The 19,455-nt window shown below is 41.9% G+C and overlaps 1 protein-coding gene across 3 annotated transcripts in view; it reads left to right on the top strand.

Moving 5' to 3' along the window:
* The window catches only part of ASAP1 (ArfGAP with SH3 domain, ankyrin repeat and PH domain 1), a 366,160-nt gene that overhangs the window by 319,829 nt on the left and 26,876 nt on the right, over window positions 1-19,455 (top strand). The window lies entirely within an intron of this gene.

The following is a 19,455-nucleotide window of genomic DNA, read 5'->3' as shown; positions in this document are numbered from 1 at the left end:
CAAGCATGTGTATGCGTTTAGCCGATCATTCTCTGACTCTGCTTTGCTTACTTGAGGCACTTACTATGCCCCTTGCTTGGGCCTTGTCAGTCTATATGCTCATGGAGCTCATGGTCTAATGCAGGAAACACGTGAGTAAATCATTAGATCACATGTTTTTTACTTTCAGGATAGACATGTTGTCTAAACACTGTGGAAATGCTGGAAAACTGAGAGTCAGACTTTAGAGGAAAGCCAGGGAAGGTTTAGACAGGAGGAGACATTGGAGTTTGGTTTTAATGAATTAGTTCCCACAAGCCAGGCAAGAACAGTTGAGATGTGCTGGCACATATGTACATGTAGACTAAGGATGTCCTTGCCATTTTCAGAGGCTGCTGTGTAAGGCCTTCAGGATCCCTAGATTTTGTCAAAAAGGCCGTTCCCCCAAATAACATTCCATGAAAGTCACAAGTTTCACATGCAGACTTTCATATCACAAATTAACTTCCTTTCCAAATTTCTCTAAATTTTAATCCTCTTGTTCAGTTGGTTTTATTTTGTGTAAGGTTTAAAGTGTTTTATTCACGTTATGTAGACTCAAACATTCCTCAAATAAATTTACCAAATTTCTGTTTTCTGGCTTGAAAATCATCACTGTTTTAGATTTTCACATCATTCAAGAGTAGGACTAGCAGCTGGCCATTTTTCCCCCCATTGTTAGTGGCGTAGGGAACGTTTTTTATTAAACAAAATTTACTTTATAAGAGTGCCCGACAGTGAGCTGTGAGCATTAGAACCTTTTCCATATGTGGACACATCTGTTGGCCAGTTTCTTACCAGCTAAGAGCCTCTCACCTGCAACCAGCCTTGAAGGACAAAAATCATCATCTGTCCTCAGCCACACTTTATTTTTGAAACAAAATTTTAAATTTAAAAAAAAATTAAATTTTTCTTAAAAATTTTGATTTTAGAAAGCATGTGTTGGTGTCCATGCATGTGTGTGAGCTATACTACCTACAGACAGACACAGGTCAGTGACGGGCATGTGTTGACGCGTGCATACACAGCTGGACTTCCCCTTAGAAAGATTATAGTTGCTCTGATCCTGGTGCTTGTGGTCTGTGTTGTATTATCGCTGCTTGGTTTTATCCCTCCCGCCTCCTGCTGACATTGTATTCTAGAAGCCAAAGACAGGGCCCAGACCTGTTATCAGTGAGACACTTAGGGGATCAGCCTCCTAAGCAACCTTCCTCTCTGATGCCTGCAGCTTCCCTCTGTGGATGCATCTTTCCAGTGCTCTTATATTCCTCTAAAACTCCCATCTCTGCTCAGCCCATGAGGACCAGGGCCTTTAACTGTGAGAGATCAGAACTGAGGGGTACATACCAGGCATGAGCAGGTAGTGAAAGAACAGCCCCTTAGCTCTCACCAGGCCTTAAGTCTCCACCCCTAAAGCTGAACATGTCTGCCATGTTGGGGTATACCACATTCCCAAAAATTTTTTTTTTTCTCTGAGATCTGAGCCTTTACTTACAGTATGCCCTCAGCCTAGAATCTTCTTCGCTCTACTTCTTTATGTTAATGTTTAGCCATCTTTCAAGATCTAATCTCCTGGGATCCGCTTAAAAGGCCTTCCACAATTCATCCATCACTCCTCACTCCCACTCTTTGTCCCCCCTGGTATAGCAGGTATCACAGTGGCTGTTTTCCTGTCTTTCCCAGTTCCTGAACTCCTAAGGGTATGCACTGCTTCTCTCCGCAGAGCAAAGTGCTCTGATGTGGACTCTGGTGTCATACTGTCTGGATTCTCATTCCATGTCTACCACTCGATAGCCTTGTCATTTTCAGCAAATATTATTTGTTCAGTCCCAAAGTTTCCCTAAGTATAATATGGGGCCAATAATAGTGTCTGTTTTGCATATGGAGTTATCATGCAGATTCAATGAGAAGAACATATAAAAAACAACCAAAACATAGGAAGCACCCAATAAATGGTAGCTACTGTTAGCCATTATTCTCAGTCTAGCATTTTGCTGTATAGCTAGAGATGGGAGAAACCCGCATTAGTTTCCTGAGGCTCCTATGATGCATACCACAAACTGGATGTCTTAAAATAACAAATTTATTCTTTCAGTATTAGAAGCAAGAAGTCCAAAATCCAGCAGGGCTTTACTCCCTCCAGAGGGTCTGTAGGAAGAATCTTTTTTTTTTTTTTAATTGCATTTTAGGTTTTGGGGTACATGTGAAAAACATGCAAGATTGTTGCATTGGTAGACACATGGCAGTGTGATTTGCTGCCTTCCTCCCCTTCACCTATATCTGGCATTTCTCCCCATGCTATCTCTCCCCAACTCCCCACCCCCCGCTGTCCCTCCCCTATTTCCCCCCAATAGACCCCAGTGTGTAGTGCTCCCATCCCTGTGTCCATGTGTTCTCATTGTTCAACACTCGCCTATGAGTGAGAACATGCAGTGTTTGATTTTGTGTTCTTGTGTCAGTTTGCTGAGAATGATGGTTTCCAGGTTCATCCATGTCCCTACAAAGGACACCAACTCATCGTTTTTGATGGCTGCATAATATTCCATGGTGTATATGTGCCACATTTTCCCTGTCCAGTCTATCATTGATGGGCATTTGGGTTGGTCCCAGGTCTTTGCTATTGTAAACTGTACTGCAAGGAACATTCGTGTGCATGTGTCCTTATAGTAGAACGATTTATAATCCTTTGGATATATACCCAGTAATGGGATTGCTGAGTCAAATGTAATTTGTATTTCTAGGTCCTTGAGGAATCACCACACTGTCTTCCACAATGGTTGAACTAATTTGCACTCCCACCAACAGTGTAAAAGTGTTCCTATTTCTCCATATCCTCTCCAGCATCTGTTGTCTCCAGATTTTTTAATGATCACCATTCTAACTGGCATGAGATGGTATCTCAATGTAGTTTTGATTTGCATTTCTCTAATGACCAGTGATGGTGAGCAATAAGTGCCCACATGAGAAGCAAGGAGAGATCTAAAATTGACACCCTATCGTCAAAATTGAAAGAGCTAGAGGAGCAAGATCAAAAACACTCAAAACCTAGCAGAAGACAAGAAATAACTAAGATCAGAGCAGGATTGAAGGAGATAGAGACACAAAAAACCCTTCAAAAAATCAATAAATCCAGGAGCTGGTTTTTCAAAAATATCAACAAAATAGACATACCACTAGCCAGATTAATAAAAAAGAAAAGAGAGAGTAACCAAATAGATGCAATAAAAAACGATAAAGGGGATATCACCACAGATTCCACAGAAATTCAAACCTTCATCAGAGATTATTACAAACAACTCTATGCACATAAACTAGGAAACCTGGAAGAAATGGATAAATTCCTGAACACTTGCCTCCTTCCAAGCCTAAATCAGAAAGAAGTCGAAACCCTGAGTAGACCAATAATAAGGTCTGAAGTTGAGGCAGCAATTAAGAGCCTACCACCCAAAAAAAGCCCAAGTCCAGTTGGGTTCACAGCCAAATTCTCCCAGACGTACAAAGAGGAGCTGGTACCATTCCTTCTGAAACTGTTCCAGACAATCCAAAAAGAGATTCCTTCCCAAATCATTTTATGAGACCAACATAATCCTGATACCAAAACCCGGCAGAGAGTCAACAAGAAAAGAAAACTACAGGCCAATATCCATGATGAACATAGATGCAAAAATATTCAATAAAATACTGGCAAGCCGATTGCAACAGCACATCAAAAAGCTTATCAAAAAGCTTATCCATCACGATCAAGTAGGATTCATCCCGGGGATGCAAGGTTGGTTCAACATACCCAAGTCTATAAACGTAATTCACCACATAAACAGAACCAAAGACAAAAACCACATGATTATCTCAATTGATGCAGAGAAGGCCTTTGACAAAATTCAACAGCCCTTTATGCTAAAAACCCTCAATAAACTAGGTATTAGCGGAACGTATCTCAAAATAATAAAAGCTATTTACGACAAACCAACAGCCAATATCATACTGAATGGGCAAAAACTGGAAGCATTCCCTTTGAAATCTGGCACTAGACAAGGATGCCCTCTCTCACCATTCCTATTCAATATAGTATTGGAAGTTCTAGCCAGAGCAATCAGGTAAGAAAAAGAAATAAAGGGTATTCAAATAGGAAAGGAGGAAGTCAAATTGTCTCTATTTGCAGACGACATGCTTGTATATCTAGAAGACCCCATCGTCTCAGCCTAAAATCTTCTGAAACTGATAAGCAACTTCAGCAAAGTCTCAGGATACAAAATCAATGTGCAAAAATCACAAGCATTCCTATACACCAATAACGGACTTAAAGAGAACCAAATCAAGAACGAAATGCCATTCACAATTGCTACAAAGAGAATAAAATACCTAGGAATACAACTAACAAGGAAGGTAAAGGACCTCTTCAAGGAGAACTACAAACCACTGCTCAACGAAGTAAGAGAGGACACAAACAGATGGAGAAACATTCCATGTTCATGGTTAGGAAGAATCAATATCGTGAAAATGGCCATACTGCCCAGAGTAATTTACAGATTCAGCGCTATCACCATCAAGCTACCAATGACCTTAAACTTCATATGGAACCGAAAGAGAGCCCGCATAGCCAAGTCAATTCTAAGCAAAAAGAACAAAGCAGGAGGCATCACACTACTGGACATCAAACTATACTACAAGGCTACAGTAATCAAAACAGCATGGTACTGGTACCAAAACAGAGATATAGACCAGTAGAACAGAACAGAGGCCTTGGAGGCAACACGACATATCTACAACCATCCGATCTTTGACAAACCTGACAAAAACAAGCAATGGGGAAAGGATTCCCTGTTTAATAAATGTTGTTGAGAAAACTGGCTAGCCATGTGCAGAAAGCAGAAACTGGACCCCTTCCTGATACCTTACACTAAAATTAACTCCAGATGGATTAAAGACTTAAACATAAGACCTAACAGCATAAAAACCCTAGAAGAAAATCTAGGCAAAACCATTCAGGACATAGGCATAGGCAAGGACTTCATGACCAAAACACCAAAAGCATTGGCAACAAAAGCCAAAATAGACAAATGAGACCTAATCAAACTCCACAGCTTCTGCACTGCAAAAGAAACAGTCATTAGAGTGAATCGGCAACCAACAGAATAGGAAAAATTTTTGCAGTTTACCCATCTGACAAAGGGCTGATATCCAGAATTTACAAAGAACTAAAACAGATTTACAAGAAAAAAACAAGCCCATTCAAAAGTAGGCCAAGGATATGAACAGACACTTTACAAAAGAAAACATACATGAGGCCAGCAAACATATGAAAAAATGCTCACCATCACTGGTCATTAGGAAGAATCTGTTTCTTGCCTCTCTCAGCCTCTGGTGACTTTCAGGCATTCCTTGGAGTGGTGTAGCTGGAGTGGTGCAGCCTCTGCCTTCATGTCATCTCCCCACTGCTGCCACCTCTCTGTGTTCTCAAAAGTGCCTTTGCCTCTCTCTCATAAGGGTACATGTGATTGTGTTTAGGACCCACCTGAATTTCCTATGATAATCTCCTTGTATCAAGATCCTTAATTATATTTACAAAGACCCTTTTTCCTAGTCAGGTCACATTTACAAATTCCAGGGATCAAGACTTGGTATCTTTGGGTGACCATTTTTCAGCCTACCACAGCTTGCTCTCTGACCTCTAAAGAGTCACATCCAACTCACATGCAAAATATATTTACCCCATCCCAACAACCCCAAAAGTCTCAAACCCCTGTCTTGGCCATTGTTTTTTCTAGTCTTAAGAAGATGTGAGCTGTCACGTAACTGCCAGATGTACTCCTCTCCCTGCTGTTCCTACTATTTTCTCCAGGTTCACAGGGCAATTTGGGGGTTATGGTTATTGTCAGCAGCTCTCCATTCTTATAGATAAATGGGTTCACCCTGATTGCTTGCCTAACATTAAATAAGGAATCAAACTTGTAAAGTAGGCAAGACTCAAGGCCTCCTGTCCCAATCTGTTTTAGGCCACTGGTTCACACCACCACTCTGTTGTACCCACTAGTCTCACTAGGCATTCATAGAGCAGCACTGGCATCACTCCCATGACCTGCCTGCAGCACAGCAGCCTCTTTCCTCAGCGAGGAGGAAGTTTCCACCTGTCAATTTCATTGGATTTTGTTTTTGGTGGTTTTTTTGTTTGTTTGTTTGAGACAGTCTCTGTTGCCCAGGATGGAGTGCAGTTGTATAGTTTTAGCTCACTGCCTCCCTCATGGGTTCACGCAATTCTCCTGCCTCAGTCCTCCCTAGTAACTGGGATTACAGACACCCACCACCACGCCCAACTAATTTTTTTATTTTTAGTAGAGGTGGGGTTTCACCATGTTAGCCAGGCTGGTCTCAAACTCCTGACCTCAAGTGATCCACCCATCTCAGCCTCTCAGAGTGCTGGGATTACAGTCATGAGCCACCACCATCAGCCCAGCTGTCAAGTCTGAAGCCTGTACCCTTGGTTGGTTCCCCCACATTTGTGTTTCTAGTCTCAGGGGCACCTCTGACATTCTGCTCCTTTGCAGAGTAGCTATAACTGACAAGTCTTGGCTCTGCTATTTTCTATGCTGATGATTAGCCCCTCCCAATCCTGCACTGACCTTTAAGAAAGAGGTAGAAGGAGGTTTAAGAAGGAAGTAGATCTTTCATTTGGCCTTGGAAGATGAGTGGAATAGGCAGGAAGAAATAAGCAAGGCAGTTGATGTCAAGACATTTGTGAGAACGATGGCCAGAAATCGTAACCTTATGCATCTGCTTCTTAAAAGACTACACTTCATTCATTACAAAGAGTCTGTCTTTCCCCCTCTGGAATTCCATTTCATCCCTTCATAAACTCTTTTCTCTTTGTTTTTGAGACAGGGTCTTGTTCTGTCGCCCAGGCTGGAATACAGTGGCGTAATCATAGCACACTGCAACCTCCACCTCACAGGCTCAAGCTGTCTTCCCACCTCAGTCTCCTGAGTAGCTGGGACTACAGGGGTGCACCACTATGCCCAGCTAATTTTTGTATTTTTTGTGGAGACAGGTTTCACTATGTTGCTCAGGCTAATCTCAAACTCCTGAGTTAAGTGATCCACCTGCCTTGGCCTCCCAGAGTACCAGGGACTACACGCATGAGTCACCACGCCTGACCCATAAATTCTTAATACAGGTTTATGGCTTGTAAGAAAAAAGAAAATGGCAATTCTTCATTATTTAGAATCTTCGGATCAAAAACTACATACGTAATATTTTATAAGGCCATCACTTGGAAGCACCCTCACAAAGTGCTAGGCACTGTGTTGAGCACTTTACACGTGTTCACGTACCTCATTCTTAACCACAGTCACACGGAGAGAAAATGCTATTATCACTGTTATCTCAACTTTGAGATGCAGAAAGGTAACATGATTTACACTTTCTCATAGCTAGTACATGGCAGGTCAGGATTCGCCTGCAGCCTGTCTGCCTGAGAGCCAGGCCTCCTCACCCTCTCCATACACCACCCTGTGCTCGCAAAATGCAGGCCCACTGTCTGTTTCTCCTTACAGCAGTGGTTTCTGTGCCCATGAAACTGACTTAGCATGGTTCATCTGGCAAGCAGCACAGGCTCTGATGGCTGTGCCTCCTTAACCATCTGCAGCATGGCCCCCTGGTGTGCAGCTCCCACACTGCCCAGGCTGGGAGGGCCACCCCAGGCTTCTTCCTTGCCAAAACCACAACGTCCACAGTGCCCAAAATAGCCCCAGCATTACATTACTGAAGTCCTGCTTCTGTGATGAATCCAGCCATCTGTCTCAGGAGACTTGTAAGGCAGGCTTTTGATAGCAGAACAGATAGTCCTATGGGCAGAGTTGGGTTTTGTAGGGACTTTATGATTTTTGAAGTTGCTTATGATTCTTGAAGTTGCATTTCATTGAACCTCTTTTTTTTTTTTTTTAAGATAATGTCTCATTCTGTCACTTAGGCTGGAGTACAGTGGCATAATCATGGCTCACTGTAGCCTCAACCTCCCAGGCCCAAGTGATCCTCCCATCTCAGCCTCCCAAGTAACTTGGGATACTAGGTGCATCATACCACACCCAGCTAATTTTTTAATTTTTGTAGAGACAAAGTTTTACTATGTTACCCAGGCTTAATTTTTGTAGAGACAAAGTCTTATGTTGCCCAGGCTGGTCTCGAACTCCTGGGCTCAAGTGATCCTCCTACTTTGGCCTCCCAAAGTTCTGGGGTTACAGGTGTGAGCCTTCTCACCCAGGCCTTATCTTTTTTTTAATGACCTACTTTATAACAGACTAACATATTTAACACAATTTAAATAATAAGAAATTACGACAAAGGGAGAATAAAGGTAGCAAAGCAAGGTGAATTCCAGAAGTGCAATTTCTCGACAAAATAAGCAACATAAAGTCATATACAGTATCTGGAAGTGGGCCATGGATTTGACCCTAAGATTCTTACAGGCAAGAGCCAAGAAAGAAATACAACTAATTGTTAGGTTCATGGTAGCCTTAAGACTAACCCTATTCTCACACCAGAGACTCTTGTAATTAATATCTGAGAGCAGTTCTCCTCCCCCACCCCCACCCCGGCCCGCCATCCTTTGGCATTTAGAGAAGTGTCTGCAGTGCACATGGGAAACCATAACATACACTGAAAGAACATTCCAGAAGCCCAAGTTCTGATGCAGGTTCTACCAATCCCTGACGAAGTGACCTCTGAGAATCACTTACATTCCTCATCTTTGGTCACTGGGAGTTAGAATTGTATTTTTGTTTCACATAGAGCAAATAATGGATGAAAAACTCTATCAAAAATCGATTTACTGCTTATAGTTCCGAGCCGGGACTTCCAGGTAAAAAAGCTCAGTGGTTCCGGTGTCTTAATGTGAGACATGCACAATTACTTACGTTCTTTTTTTTTCTTTTCTTTTCTTTTCTTTTGCTTTTTTGGTTTTTCTTGTTGGTTATTTGTATCTGCTTATTGGAAGTAGGACTATTATTGTCCCAGTAACTGATGAGGAAATTAAAGCACAGAGAAGTCAAATGATTTGCATAAGATCTTAAATCCAAGAATTGCAGAACTGAGATTTGAACCCATTTCTGACTCCAAGGCCTGTATAGTAATTCACTATTACAGAATACTCCTGTAGCAACCAGGCCACTCACTCCTGAGCCATTGCCCCCTCTCTTTCCACAAATTCTTCTTCTATAGCTTCGAAGCTATAATAGGTGACCAGGAGTCTTGGCCGCACTTTCTTCCATTGCCTGCCCTGGATGTATCTCCAACCCTCTCTTAAACACATCTGTATGATACACTTGATACACTAAGATCCTTTTCCAAATTGCACACAGAGAGAAAAAGGGATTGAGTTGCTTCCATATTTTTGCTCCCTGTTATTCTCTTTTCAATACTGTTTTATTTTCAGAATTTTTCTAAGCCACAGTTTTCTTCTCAAGCACAGCAGATAGCCTTTGCATAGCTATCTATGCAAAGAGAGTGACAGGATTCTCGTCAGCCAGACCACAGACGCCTACCCAGCCAGGTGTAAGAAGGCACGCTGTGGACACAAGTTAATGAACCAGCATGGTCAGTCCTATCTTTCTTTAGCAGGGACTACTGACTGCTCTGTGCCATACATTGTGTTAAAAAGTGGTGTTACAGAGACATAGAAGGTGGGGTCCATTCTTTGAAGTGACCACTCATTGAGTAAATCAGCATCATTTCTGTTTCATGCCATTGAAGAGGAGTGAATATTACCCTTGTGTCAGGCTTCCTGTGGACTAGCCCTGTGCCCCATACTTCAAAGTTTCTTTCCTTTAGTGCTCATAGCCATCTAGGGTAATAAGTACCATGGTTGTTCCCAGGTTATAGATGAGGGAATTGAGGTTTAGCAGAATGAGAAGTCACCCAAACTCATACCCACTGGTCAGCAGTACAGCTAGAATTCAAAACCACGCTTATCTAGGTCCAAAATCTATACCTCTAATTAACCACTCCTGATAAGAAGTTGATTGCCAGAGTTGGTCAAGTCAACTCTGGAAGAATTCTCAGAAAGTGACTCTAAAGATCCTCTTTGAAGGTTGTATAGGAATTCGCCAAAAGTGAAAGCAAACAGGCCTTCCTTACAGGGGAAAGGAATGTAAGGGGCAAAGTTACAGAGACATAAAAACTCGCAACGCCTTTGGAGAATGGAGACTCATTTTGAGCGGCCAAAGAGTAAGGCTAAATGAGGATTCTGGACATTTGCGCCTGTGAGTATTGGGCAGCAGCCCCTGACATGATGACTTGTCTGTGTGACAGCAGAGAGAATGACCACAGCAGAGCCAGGGGGCCTTTACAGCCCTGTTGATCCCAGATTCACTCATGTATAATTCATGTACCCTGTGTTTGTAATCACTTGTTTGGAATGTTTTCTGCCTGGAAAGGGAGTTAATGGATGCAACAGTTCATTCCCCAAACACAAAATTTTCCTTGACGTTTTGATTGTTATAGCTCATTTAAGTGTGCAAATATAAGATTTGATATCTAGCCTTGAAGACTCAGCATAGAGCACGGTGCTAGAAAGAAATGCCTATTGGGCCAGGTGCAGTGGCTCACACCAGTAATCCCAGCACTTTGGGAGGCCAGAGCAGGAGAATCACTTGAGGCCAGGTATTTGAGACCAGCCAGGGAAATATAGTGAGACCTTGCCTCTATAAAATTAAATAAATAAATAAATAAATAAATAAGGACTGGCATGGTGGCTCACGCCTGTAATCCTAGCACTTTAGAAGGCCAAGACAGGCGGATCATGAAGTCAAGAGCAAGAGTTCGAGACCAGCCTGACCAATATGGTGAAACCCCGTCTCTACTACTAAATAATAAATTAATAAAAAATTTAGCTAGGCATAGTGGTGCATGCCTGTAGTCCCAGCTTCTCTGGAGGCTGAGGCAGGAGAATCACTTGAACCTGGGAGGCAGAGGTTGCAGTGATCTGAGATCACACCACTGCACTCCAGCCTGGACAACAGAGCAAGACTCCATCTCAAAAAATAATTTAAAAAAATTAACCAGGCATGGTGGTACATGCCTATAGTCCTAGCTACTTGGGAGGCTAAGGTGGGAGGATCACTTGAGCCCAGGAGTTTAAGGCTGCAGTGAGTTATGATTATGCCAGTGTACTCCCACCTGGGCAACAGAGTGAGGCCCTGTCTCTCTCTCTCTCTCTTTTTTTTTTTTGTAAAGGCCACGTGTGGTGGCTCACACCTATAATCCTAACACTTTGGGAGGCCAAGGTGAGAGGATCACTTGGTCTCAGGAGTCCAAGACCAGCCTGGGCAATATAGTGAGACTCCATCTTGAAGAAACTAATAAAAAATAAAGAAGAAGAAAAAAAAATACCTACCTTAAAGAACATCGCAGCTCAGAGGATTTTATAAGCATTACCAAATAAGTCCTTAAATATTAAGTTATGTGGGCTCATGGACATATACTGATAGTTAGTTTAATTAAAATTAAACGAAACTAAATTTGAAAGCCTTTGGTTCTTCTGGTAATGCCAGTTTACCTCATTTCTTCTTGTATCAATATTATAGAATTATAGAACACTCTGCCCAGGAGGTGAGCACCCTGCCAGCCTCTCCCTCTTCAGTAGGTGCAAATTGGACCAGGAGGTGATAGATGCTAGAGTGTGGTGGTTCACAGTACAGACCCTGGAAGAGGGCTGCTGGCTTCCTATCCCCACTTTGACCCTTACCAGTCACCTGACCTTGGGCAATTGCGTTTACTTCTCTGTGTGTTTCTTCATATATAAAATGAGGGGTGATTATACTATTTATCTCATAAGCATAATTACTATGAGCATGTAGCACAGTATCTTGCTCACAATAAGTGCTCAGTAGATGATCGTTGCTGTTAATAATGTTACTATAGGGTGTCTTGATGGGTAATGAAGAGCACACTGATTTGTGATCAGAACTCCCAGGTACACCATTTCCCTATGGGACCTGCAGCCATTTATTCATTTAGTCTCCTTTCCTTTTGTTTGGAAAAGGGGTAATGATGCCAGTCTCACACTGAATATAAAAGCATGTGGGCAACCAGTGGTGCTGTTGAGCAGATGCATGGCGTAGTGAGGATCGTTTTTTTCCTCAGCCCTGCCCTCTTCATCTGCCCTCCTGTTGCTCAGCCCCCTCAGCCAGCCCCTTCCCAGTGCCTCCTAGGCAGTGTTACAGTCTTCTAGGCAGAGGAGGAGATGAGGCTGCTGAAGGAAGAGAGCAAGAGTTTCCAGAGCAGCCATAGGAAGAAAGGGCAAGGAAATGAACTAGAGCCCCAGAGAGAGGGTGTCCATGCAGGGTCCTGGGGAATCTTCCTGGGCCCCCGCAGCTTGGGGCTCCATGACTGCCCTGCACTTCTCCCACCATGAAATGGATCAGAGAAGAGCCTCTTTTATTGCACATTTACCTCCACCTGTGTGCCTCTGGTTTTGCTGCTCACCCACTAGAAAGTTCTTCACCTGTTCAGGTGCTGTGTCCTACCTAGAGGGCATTCTCTACTCCCTCTCTTCCACTCCTGCCAGCAGTCAGTTTTGAAACTATTTTCTCCTCAATTGACCGCAACTGCTGTTCATCAAATGACACATTATTAGTATATTTCCTGTGCGTAAGTCTCATGGGCCAGAGCATCAGCTCTGTGAGATCAGTGACATTTTATTTGTTTTTGTGCCACCTTCTTCACATTTATGCCTTGCACATAGTAGGTGCTTAATAAATGTTAATATTTGGCCTGGTGTGGTGGCTCATGCCTGTAACCCCAGCACTTTGGGAGTCTGAGACGGGTGCATCACCTGAGGCCAGGATTTTGAGGCCACCCTGGCCAACATGGTAAAACCCCGTTCCTACTAAAAATACAAAAATTAGCTGGGCATGATGGTATGCACCTTGTCCCAGCTACTTGGGAGGCTGAGAGAAGAGAATTACTTGAACCTGGGAGGCAGAGGCTACAGTGAGCTGAGATTGCACCATTACACTCCACCCTAGGCAACAGAGTGAAATTCCATCTCAAAAAAAACAAAAAGTTAGTATTTGAATGAATGTCCTTATAGTCCCAGCTACTTGAGATGCTGTGCAGGAGGAACACTTGAACCCAGGAGTTCAAGGCTACAGTAAGCCATATGTGCACCACTAGACTTCACTCCAGCCTAGGTGACAGGGTGAGACCCTGTCTTGAAAAAAAAATGGATAAAAATGAAAAAGTGAATAATGATGAGTCATTAAGTGCCTGAGGACCTGGCCCAACAGATGACTGGGTTATGCACCACCCTGCTAATGGTGTTCACACGCACACTCATAACTTGTGAGTTGTGTGTTTCTTCTTAGTCTGGATATTAGGGTGTAGTCTCCTAGCATGGGGACCTCTTAGTGAACTTGAAATTTATTCTTCTTTCTCTACCCTCAAGCTAGGGACAAGATTCTGAGCCAATGGGAACATCACCGAGTTTCTGTGATCTTCAAGGCCTTGCCACGGAGCAGCTGCTCACCTCTTTGATATACTCCTTTACCAGAAATAAACCACAAAGCCCAAAGCAGTGCTCAATTTTGTTTTTGTCATATGCCATATGCCAGAAATGCATGGTGTTTTGGCTTGAGTCTTTTATTTATATATTTATTTATTTATTTATTTTAATTATACTTCAGGTTCTGGGGTACATGTGCAGATCATGCAGGATTGTTGCATAGGTACATACATGGCAATGTGACTTGCTGCCTCCATCCTCCCTGTCACCTATATCTGGCATTTCTCCTCATGTTATCCCTCCCCAACCTCCCCACTCCCCTCCCCGCTGTCCCTCCCCTGACCCCCCCAACAGACCCCAGTATCTGATGCTCCGCTCCATGTGTCCATGTGTTCTCATTGTTCAACACCCGCCTGTGAGTGAGAAGATATGGTGTTTGATTTTCTGTTCTTGTGTCAGTTTGCTGAGAATTACGGTTTCCAGATTCATCCATGTTCCTGCAAAAGACACACAAGCTCATCGTTTTTTATGGCTGCATAGTATTCTATGATGTATATGTGCCACATTTTCCTTGTCCAGTCTATCATTGATGAGCATTTGGGTTGGTTACAGGTCTTTGCTATTGTAAACAGTGCCGAAGTGAACATACGTGTGCCTGTGTCTTTATAAGAGAATGATTTATAATCCTTTGGATATATAACCAGTAATGGGATTGCTGGTTCAAATGGAATTTCTATTTCTAGGTCCTTGAGGAATTGCCACACAGTCTTCCATAATGGTTGAACTAATTTACACTCCCACCAACAGTGTAAAAGTGTTCGTATTTCTCCACATCCTCTCCAGTGTCTGTTGTCTTCAGATTTTTTAATGATTGCCATTCTAACTAATGTGAGATGGTATCTCAGTGTAGTTTTGATTTACATTTCTCTAATGACCAGTGATGATGAGCATTTTTTCGTATGTTTTTTGGCCTCATATATGTCTTCTTTTGAAAAGTATCTATTCATATCATTTGCCCACTTTTGGATAGGTTTGTTTTTTTCTTGTAAATCTGTTTTAGTTCTTTGTGATTCTGGATATTAGCCCTTTGTCAGATGAGTAGATTGCAAAAAATTTTTTCCCATTCTGTTGGTTGCTGGTTCACTCTAATGATTATTTCTTTTGCTCTGCAGAAGCTCTGGAGTTTAATTAGGTCCCATTTGTCTATTTTGGCTTTTTTTGCCATTGCTTTCAGTGTTTCAGTCATGAAGTCCTTGCCTATGCCTATGTCCTGAATGGCTTTGCCTAGGTTTTCTTCTAGGGTTTTTATAGTGTTAGGTCTTATGTTTAAGTCTTTGATCCATCTGTAGTTAATTTTAGTGTAAGGCATCAGGAAGGGGTCCAGTTTCTGTTTTCTGCACATGGCTAGCCAGTTTTCCCAACACCATTTATTAAAAAGGGAATCCTTTCCCCATTGCTTGGTTTTCTCCAGTTTGTCAAAGATCAGATGGTTGTAGATATGTGGCGTTGCTCCTAAGACCTCTGTTCTGTTCCATTGATCTGTATCTCTGTTTTGGTACCATTACCATGCTGTTTTGATTACTGTAACCTTGTAGTATAGTTTGATATCCGGTAGTGTGATGCCTTCCGCTTTGTTATTTTTGCTTAGGATTGTCTTGGCTATGCAGGCTGTTTTTTGGTTCCATATGAACTTTAAAGTGGTTTTTTCTAGTTCTGTGAAGAAGGTCATTGGTAGCTTGATGAGGATAGTGTTGAATCTATAAATTACTTTGGGCAGTATGGCAGTTTTCACGATCTGATTCTTCCTATCCATGAGCATGGGATGTTTCTCCATCTGTTTGTGTCCTCTCTTATTTCCTTGAGTAGTGATTTGTAGTTCTCCTTGAAGAGGTCCTTTACATCCTTTGTTAGCTGTATTCCTAGGTATTTTATTCTCTTTGTGGCAATTGTGAATGGGAGTTCACTCATGATTTGGTTCTCTGTTTGTTTGTTATTGGTGTATAGGAATGCTTGTGATTTCTGCACATTGATTTTGTATCCTGAGACTTTGCTGAAGTTGCTTATAAGTTTAAGGAGATTTTGGGCTGAGTTGATAGGGTCTTCTAAATGTACAATCATGTTGTCTGCAAATAGAGACAATTTGACTTCCTCCTTTCCTAATTGAATACCCTTTATTTATTTTTTTCTTGCCTAATTGTTCTTGCTAGAACTTCCAATACTATATTGAATAGGAGTGGTGAGAGAGTGCATCCTTGTCTAATGCCTGATTTCAAAGGGAATGCTTCCAGTTTTTGCCCATTCAGTATGATACTGGCTATAGGTTTGTCATAAATACCTTTTATTATTTTGAGATACATTCCTTCGATACCTAGTTTATTGAGAGTTTTTAGCATAAAGAGCTGTTGAATTTTGTCAAAGGCCTTCTCTGCATCCATTGAGATAATCATGTGGTTTTTGTCTTTGGTTCTGTTTATGTGGTGGATTATGTTTATAAACTTGCGTTATGTTGAACCAGCCTTGCATCCCCGGGATGAAGCCTACTTGATCGTGATGGTTAAGCTTTTTGATGTGCTATTGCCATCAGTTTGCCAATATTTTATTGAAGATTTTTGCATCTATGTTCATCATGAATACTGGCCTGAAGTTTTCTTTTTTTGTTGAGTCTCTGCCGGGTTTTGGTATCAGGATTATGTTGGTCTCATAAAATGATTTGGGAAGGAATCTCTTTTTGGATTGTCTGGAACAGTTTCAGAAGGAATGGTACCAGCTCCTCTTTGTACGTCTGGGAGAATTTGGCTGTGAACCCATCTGGACCTGGACTTTTTTTGGTTGGTAGGCTCTTAATTGCTGCCTCAACTTCAGCCCTTGTTATTGGTCTGTTCAAGGTTTCAACGTCTTCCTGGTTTAGGCTTGGGAGGGTGCAGGTGTCCAAGAATTTATCCCCATTTCTTCCAGGTTTACTGGTTTATGTGCATAGAGTTGTTTGTAGTAATCTCTGATGGTAGTTTGTATTTCTGTGGAATCAGCGGTGATATCCCCTTTACCGTTCTTTATTGCGTCTATTTGATTCTTCTCCCTTTTCTTTTTTATTAATCTGGCTAGTGGTCTGTCTCTTTTGTTGATCTTTTCAAAAAACCAGCTCTTGGATTTATTGATTTTTTTTTTTTGAAGGGTTTTTTATGTCTCTATCTCCTTCAGTTCTGCTCTGATCTTAGTTATTTCTTGTCTTCTGCTAGCTTTTGAGTTTTTTTTTTTTCTTGCTCCTCTAGCTCTTTCAATTTTGATGATAGGGTGTCAATTTTAGATCTTTCCTCGCTTCTCATGTGGGCATTTATTGCTATAAATTTCCCTCTAGACACTGCTTTAAATGTGTCCCAGAGATTCTGCTACGTTGTGTCTTCATTCTCATTGGTTTCAAAGATGATTTGTATTTCTGCCGTCATTTCATTGTTTATCCAGTTGACGTTCAGGAGCCAGTTGTTCAGTTTCTGTGAAGTTGTGTGGTTCTGAGTTTCTTAGTCCTGAGTTCTAATTTCATTGCACTGTAGTCTGAGAGACTATTTGTTATGATTTCCATTCTTTTCCTGAGGAGTGATTTACTTCCAATTATGTGGTCAGTTTTAGAGTAGGTGCAATGTAGCGCTGAGAAGAATGTATATTCTATGGCTTTGGGGTGGAGATTTCTGTTAGGGTGTAAATGTCTGTTAGGTCTACTTGGTCCAGATCTGAGTTCAAGTCCTGGATATCCTTGTTAATTTTCTGTCTCATTGATCTGTTTAATTTTGACAGTGGAGTGTGAAAGTCTCCCACTATTATTGTGTGGGAGTCTAAGTCTCTTTGTAGGTCATTAAGAACTTGCTTTATGTATTTGGGTGCTCCCATATTGGGTGTGTATATATTTAGGATTGTTAGCTCTTCTTGTTGCATTGATCCTTTTAACCATTATGTAATGCCCTTCTTTGTCTCTTTTGATCTTTGTTGGTTTAAAGTCCATTTTATCAGAGACTAGGATTGCAAGTCCTGCTTTTTTTTGCTTTCCATTTGCTTGATAAATCTTCCTCCATCCCTTTATTTTGAGCCTGTGTGTGTCCTTGCACGTGAGATGGATTTCCTAAATACAGCACACCAATGGGTCTTAACCTTTTATCCAATTTACCTTAGCCCATTTACATTTAGGGTTAATATTTTTATGTGTGAATTTGATCCTGCCGTTTTGATGCTAGCTGGATGTTTTGCCCATTAGTTGACACATTTTCTTCATTGTGTCGATGGTCATTACCATTTGGTTCGTTTTTGGAGTGGCTGGTACTGGTTGTTCCTTTCTTTGTTTAGTGCTTCTTTCAGGAGCTCTTGTAAGGCAGGCCTGGCGGGGACAAAATCTCTCAGCAATTGCTTGTTTGTAAAGGATTTTATTTCTCCTTCACTTATGAAGCTTAGTTTGGCTGGATATGAAATTCTAGGTTGAAAGTTCTTTTCTTTAAGGATGTTGAATATTGGCCCCCACTCTCTTCTGGCTTGTAGGGTTTCTGCCAAGAGATCCACTGTGAATCTGATGAGCTTCCCTTTGTGGGTAACTGGACCTTTCTCTCTTGCTGCCCTTAGCATTTTTTCCTTTATTTCAACCCTGGTGAATCTGATGATTATGTGCCTTGGAGTTGCTCTTCTTGAGGAATATCTTTGTGGTGGTCTCTGTATTTCCTGGACTTGAATGTTGGTCTGCCTTGCTAGGTTGGGGAAGTTATCCTGGATAATATCCTGAAGAGTGTTTTCCAGCTTGGATTCATTCTCTCCATCACATTCAAGTACACCTATCAAACGTAGATTAGAGCTTTTCACATAATCCCATATTTCTTGGAGGCTTTGTTCATTTCTTTTCACTCTTTTTCCTCTAATCTTGCCTTCTCGTTTTATTTCATTGAGATGATCTTCAGTCTCTGATATCCGTTCTTCTGCTTGGTCGATTTGGCTGTTGAAACTTGTGTATGCTTTGCGAAGTTCTCATGTTGTGTTTTTCAGCTCCTTGAAATTGTTTGTATTCTTCTCTAAGCTGTTTATTCTAGTTAACATTTCATCTAACCTTTTTTTTGAGGTTTATTACCACCCACCTTCTGAAGCCTGTTTCTATCAATTCATCATATTCATTCTCCATCCAGTTTCGTTCCCTTCCTGGTGTGGAGTCGTGATCCCCTGGAGGAGGAGAGTCTTTCTGGATTTTGGTGTTTTCATCCTTTTTGCTCTGGTTTCTTCCCATCTTTGTGGCTTTATCTACCTGTGGTCTTTGTAGTTGTTGACTTTCAGATGGAGTCTCTGATTGGACGTCCTTTTTGTTGATGTTGAATCTATTTCTTTCTGTTTCTTAGTTTTCCTTCTAACTGTCAGGCCCCTCTGCTACAGGACTGCTGGAGGTTCACCCCAGACCCTTCTGCTTGGGGATCATGCACAGTAGCTGCAGAACAGTAAGGGTTGCTGCCAGTTTCTTCTGTTTTCTTTGTCCCAGAAGGATACCTACCAGATGTCGGCCTGAGCTCTCCTTTATGAGGTGTCTCTTTGGGTATCAGGGGTCAGGGAGCTGCTTGAGGAGACAGTCTGTCCCTTATAGGAGCTCAAGTGCTATGCTGGTAGCTCCGTTGCTCTGTGCAGAGCTGCTGGGCAGGTATGCTTAAGTCTGCTGCAGCGGAACTCATAACCGCCTCTTTTTCCAGGTTCTCTGTCCTAAGAAGGTCAGGCCTTATTTATAAGTTCCTGTCGTGCTTCTGCCTTTTTTCATAGATACCCTGCCCAGCACAGAGTTAGTCTAGTCACAGTCTGCTAGTAGAGGCATTGCTGAGCTTCTTCAGGCTCTGCCCAACTGTTGTGTGAACTTCCTTGAGGTGTTTTTTTGTAGAGGTACAATTAGAACTGCCTCGGTAATGGCAGACTGCCTCGGTAGTGGCAGATGCCCTTAC

This window comes from Aotus nancymaae, unplaced genomic scaffold (assembly GCF_030222135.1).
Source record: "Aotus nancymaae isolate 86718 unplaced genomic scaffold, 86718_ANA_hifiasm-v0.15.2.pri h1tg000036l, whole genome shotgun sequence".
Lineage (NCBI taxonomy): Eukaryota > Metazoa > Chordata > Mammalia > Primates > Aotidae > Aotus > Aotus nancymaae.
Note: the sequence above shows the minus strand (reverse complement) of the source record. Positions and strands in the feature narration are given on the sequence as shown.